The 6,000-nt window shown below is 30.8% G+C and overlaps 1 long non-coding RNA gene across 1 annotated transcript; it reads right to left on the reverse strand.

Moving 5' to 3' along the window:
* Positions 1-2,239: 2,239 nt before the first annotated feature.
* LOC129293935 (uncharacterized) lies at positions 2,240-4,845 on the reverse strand. The gene is made up of 2 exons (XR_008589240.1): positions 4,420-4,845; positions 2,240-2,405 (listed from the first exon to the last, which is right to left on the reverse strand). It is a non-coding gene; the product is annotated as an uncharacterized LOC129293935 (long non-coding RNA).
* Positions 4,846-6,000: the final 1,155 nt, after the last annotated feature.

Raw genomic sequence — 6,000 nt, forward strand, 5'->3', positions numbered from 1 at the left:
TGTACTACTTGCATTACCATAGTATACAACTTATGTATTTTGTGCTCAGGTTAGTGAGTTTTAATTGTAAACCCGTAGATAAGGTTAAAATACTTGTGCAAGTAGGAACATGTGTATTTTCAAAGAATTGAAATGAAAATGATGATTTTGTGCATGAATTTCCTCCCCTTTGTATTTTGTGAAAATTGGGGTTGAGTGAAGAATTTATGATATATGAGGTTTGATTGTGTATGGTGCATTGCATGAGTTCACTAGAGTCTATTGGGTATGATCGGATGGTCAATATAGGCTTTTGGCACGTGACGTTTTGTTAGGACACCAAAGTTGTGAGATTTTTGTGAAAAAGTGGTAATATGATTTTTGGTGTCCTACTTTTTATAAAAAGAGAATTTGAGTGTGAAACTAGTGCCATTAGCTAGAACTAGAAGAAAGCTCTGTGTAGACACCAAAATCACCTTAATCGGATATCGGATAGAGATTTAGGATACGTTGGAATTTTGCTCCCTGTGCTGTCAAATGACAGCATTGATGCTGTCAAATTCGTGCAATACACCACAGCGCATGGTGCCTCATGCTGTGGTGCATGGCATAGAGAAGGATGAGCCGTAAAGCGTATGTCATACGCCACAGCACATGTGTCATTTTCTGCACAAAATCCTGTTTTGAATTTTAAAACTCATAGTTTTAGGCCCCATTAGTTTTTCAGGGTTTCATGCCACTTTCAAACTATGATTTGAACATGTTAAGTGTGTGATTGAGATTGAAAATTGAGTCCTAGGGATCCCATAATATATGTTTTAAAAATTGTTATCATTTGTGTAATTATTACAACTTTGATAATCCTTTGAGGGTTAATCCCTTAATTACCTTGAATTTGGAGTTAAACATGATTAAGAAAGAGGGACTTTATAGGAAAGAAAGGATACACTGAGGAGATGTGAGGAACTCTATTAGGGCTTGAAAGATTGAAGGATTGGAAGTTTTCTGAAGCTTCTAAACACTAGAGGTAATTTTCTTAAGCTTGAATCTCTCTTTCTCTTCCATTTTTCTTGATGATGGGAGTTAGTATTTGGTTGAGAAAGATGATTTATAGAGACTATAGGTCCAAACCCATTAACTTAAATAGAGTTAATGAGAGTTGATTGAGCTATCTAAATCTAGCATTTGTGTTTTTGGTTGGTTGGGGCTATAAATGGATGAAAGTCCACTACTAATGAGGTAGTTAAAGCAATGTGGCTTCATTAATGGTTATTTAGGAGTTTAATGAAGTTAATGGAAGTTAGAGAAAGTTGAGAAACCTTATGGGTACCTTTATATGTAAAGGGTATGAATCTTAAGGGTGAAGAAATATTGAACTAGGTGGTGGAAATTAGGCAAAAAGGGATATTGATGAATTATATTATTACTAATTGTAGAGTAATCATATTTGGCTCCATTCAAGTTTTGTGGAAGCTTTCATAAATTGAGAGATAAACTTTTGACCTCTCAAAAGTTTTAGGTAATTGAGAAAATTCTTTCTTGTACTTTTGTGTGTTAATTAGTTTATTGAGTTATATTTAATAATTTAAATGTGTGAGATTAAATGAAATGCAAGTATAACATAACTTACTTGAAAATCCACTATGTTGATCTTGTAAAGTTTAATTATGTGTTTTCATTTGAAGTTTAATGATATGATTCACAATGGAATTCAATGACCGTGGTGTCATGAGGAGTTCAATGACTTGAAAAATGAAAAGTTCAATAAAATAATATTTGTGGAGTTCTATGATGTATTGTTAGTGAAGTTCAATGAATGCATAGATGAGGAATTCGATGAGATAAGTAAAGTGGAGTTCAATGATATGATTTTGTGAGTTAATGTATTTTTCATATGTAAAATGAGTATAATGATGATGTTATGCATGCTTCTATTGGATAGGTAGGTACAACAGAAGATTAAAATTTCAAATTCTCTATTCTGATATGGATTGAATGAAATTGTTTAAGTTAAGGTAGAAATGTCACGCCCCAAAAATTAAATGTAATCGGCATGGGACGTATGCATAAACACATCCCCCTTAAGCCTTGATTAAGAAATCTCTAATCTAATATATGAATTTATATAAAATATAATTTGAAACATCATCATTTAAAAAAAAAGCTTTCTAGATTTTTTATAGAAATTTTAGGAGAACCTTCCCTGTAAATAAGACCTTCCGAAACCACCACAACAGCCATATATAACGCAAGAAAAAAATAAAAAAAAAGTGTGGAACTCTGCTCCTCCACAACATACAGATAATAATCTTACCTATAGTTAACATGGAGCAACTAATCATAAATTCAAAATATAACACATAATTAAGCATTAACAAAAAAAAAAATGCATCCCCAAAAATCTTCTAATCAATCCAACAATGAGCCTGCAAATGTCAACAAAAGGCGTAGCATCAATTATACCATCTGAAACCAAATAAATATTTTTCAGTGAATAACATCTCATATTAATAAAATTTAAAAGGATAAATCGAACAAATAACAATGATTACATAAATTAAAGACAATAATTTCATATAAAATAGTTTATAAACTATGAACATAAGAGATTTTATATAGCCTTAAGTAAAATGTCAAACCATTAAATTTATAATATCAAATATCCTTGTCACTTGGTCTCAAAAAGACAAATAATTAAAATAGATAAATAAAGTAACATTTACTAATTTAAAATAATGGAGTATGAAATCACCAAATAATTAAAAATTATATTTCTAGGGACTTATCAGAACAATTAACAAACGTGGACACACAGTCCACGAGGGTAAATAACCAGATATGGTCGAAGCCACGAAAACAAATGTGGACACATAGTCCACAATGTAAGTAACCAAACGCGCACAATCCACGAGGATAATACTAACCAAATGCGGTCGAAGCCACAAAATGAAACGCAGGTACAATACCTAATAATAACAAATATGAGAACAAAACTCACAAAAATCAAACTAGCTAGTTATTGACTATGGCATGTTAAGGGCTAACAAAACTGCCGTTAACAACTAGTGCTCTGTATAAAGATCTCTTGAACCTCATTTTCAAACATGCAAGAAAATAATCACTTTTAAAATAAATTTTTCATTTTTAACGTGAAACTCGCATAAGCCGTTTAAAATATCAATCCTTCTAAGAATGAAAACTCATATCAATAACATACATTTCTTCACCAATATCCATAATTGCTAATTTTTATCAAATAAATAAAAAATTTACCAGAGCTTGTAAAAACATTTTCTTGAATCTAAAAAAAATGCCTTTTGCAAGAGAATATACATACATATACAGAAATTCATCTATCTTTCACCATACAAACTATCAGTTCACGAGCTCAAGTAATTTAGTTAAGGAAGATGTTCAACACCAAAGATAGTACACATGATCTATTTAAGAAAAATAATGTTTCAGTAGAAAGAAATTTGTTAGTAAATTAATTGGGATGTTATCCACTTCCCTGAGACATTCCCAAACATATAATTTTTTCTTAATTAGCCACTTTTGTAATATTGTCCATGCGTTAATTCCCTAATGCTCAAAGGGACATTATTGCTATTTCTTTTATACATTTTATAAATTCAAAATCTTCAATCCAACCAAATTGAAAGAATGGGGGAAAGAAAATCTCATCAACATCAACCCTTCACAAATAAGAAGCCAAATTTAATCAATAAATCCTCAACAAACACACATATAAACAACATTAGAGCTTCCAAGTTTATCTATAGACAATAAACAACTTCTATTATAACATAATTAATGTTATCATTTATATATATATATATATATATTTAATTTTCATAAACTTAATTCCTCAAACATTTACCAAGCACTATTTGAACTTAAAAGCTAACAAAAGAACCAACAAACTTGGTTCTTGAATTATTGATGCCTAAAATTTTCCACCTACAATCCCAATCCTGTATTACAGAGAATTATTACCTGTTATAACAATATACCCAACCATAATCCACTTATCACATTCATTTGCTACTAAAAACTAGCATCCCCCTATCAAACAATTCATCAAATATTATGTGAATTCAAACTTAAACCACACAGTTATTCTTTAAATATCTTCCCCAAAATTTCATGAACATATATATATATATATATTTAGCAAACGTTTCAAATTTCATTCCTTCAACTAAAATCAATTTAAACTCAAAGAAATGCCAAATCCAAACAAACATTCATCATGCAGCCAACAAAATTATAATATAGCTACTTCTCAAATGTGAAATCCTTAATCTTCAACTTAAGCTTGTTAGAACATTCAATCGTAAAGCAAAATTTTAGCGATCAGTTCCTAATCCAAAATTTTAGCAATTCTCAACCACAATACATACTCAAATCTAACAAGGGAGAGAGTGAAACTTGGCTCACCAATAAAGCAAAGAGTACCGAAGGAAGGAGAACCAAAATTGCAGTGACAGAACATGAAGATCAAGAAGACGAGCTGTGAGCGAAAACAGGGGAGGAGAAGGACCCACAAATCAAACCTCCAGCAGCAACAGAAACAACTCCCGTGTACACACTGGCAACGTGTAGAAGGAATAGAGAAAGGATTCAAAGCACCACAGCACAATACAGACGAAATGGGAAGAAATCGACGACACACAGATGAAGATTGCAAGCTCATGGATCTACTGCAGCTGCGGATGAGACGGCAACTCTCACAGCACCCTCGACGGCAACTGGAAGGAGGGAGGAAGAGGAAAAATGGAGTGACTCCCTCTCTCTCCCTCCCCCCCCCCTTCTCCTCTCCGCCGAGAAACCAGCAATCTTTCGAGAAAAATGAAGCAGGGAAGAGACAAACTCCCCTCCTACTACTTATCTCATATATATATATATATATATATATTTTGATGGCATTTTTGTAATATCGTAAGACTGGAACAAAAAAGACACAAAAATTCTCTCTTATACATAATAAAGATTCGAACCCATACTTAATAAACTACAAGTTTCCATTGAACTAATAATCTTTCTTGTTACCTTCACTACAAAACTCTTTAAAAATACACTTAAAATTTTTTATCATAAATTTTAATTAATTAATTTTTTTATTTTTTTTTTTGAGTTATTACAGGAAAGAAGAGTTACATTTTTCTTTTCATGCTTCATGTATGTTCTCTTCAAGAGTCTAGATCTTAGGAGTCAAAAATGTAAACCTACCTCTCTAACTTGAACAACATGCTAGTACTCCTAGCATTCGTTCTTCTTTGAACGTTAGTTTTCTTTCTCTAGAGTGTTTCGTGGCTCTTAAAATGTTTGATTGTCAGAACTTTTTTAACTCTCTCATTTTTGCACGTCCCCTTGTATCTATTATAGATAGATTAGAGTTTTTTGCCTTCCTCTTAAAGAACCAACCAAAATTTAAATTAAATTTATCTCATAGATAAAATTTACAATATTATATCTAATTTGAATTTATCTTATAAATTCAAATTATAAAACTGATATGATATTTTTTCACATCATGTTAGTTATTAAATTTAATTTATCATATAAAATTAAATTTAAAACTAACATAACATAACATAATATATATATATATATATCACATATACATATTATATATATGCATATGTATTTCAAAAATATATATTTTTATATAATTTTATATATCATATACATATATATAAATATTTATCAAATAAATATTCAAATATATATATATATATATATTTCATTCACTCTATATTATATTCATTGAATCTAGACATATTCCAGATTCAATGAACTTGGGTATTATAATTTGAGTTGGGCTGTTCTTATGTGTGACGTTGTAGGTCCATACGAAGTTAGCAGTAGGCTAATTACGTTATTAGCCTACAAGTCATAAGTGACTTCTAACAAGACATTGCAACTACCCAATTTATATGAGGATCGATAATCCGATACAATCTATCATATAACCATATCATATCCCTTTTGTCACGTGATATTTCAGTCAAGTGTGAG

The sequence above is a fragment of the Prosopis cineraria genome, unplaced genomic scaffold (assembly GCF_029017545.1).
Source record: "Prosopis cineraria cultivar Desert tree isolate PC_DT_omini unplaced genomic scaffold, ASM2901754v1 PC14, whole genome shotgun sequence".
NCBI classification, from domain to species: domain Eukaryota; kingdom Viridiplantae; phylum Streptophyta; class Magnoliopsida; order Fabales; family Fabaceae; genus Prosopis; species Prosopis cineraria.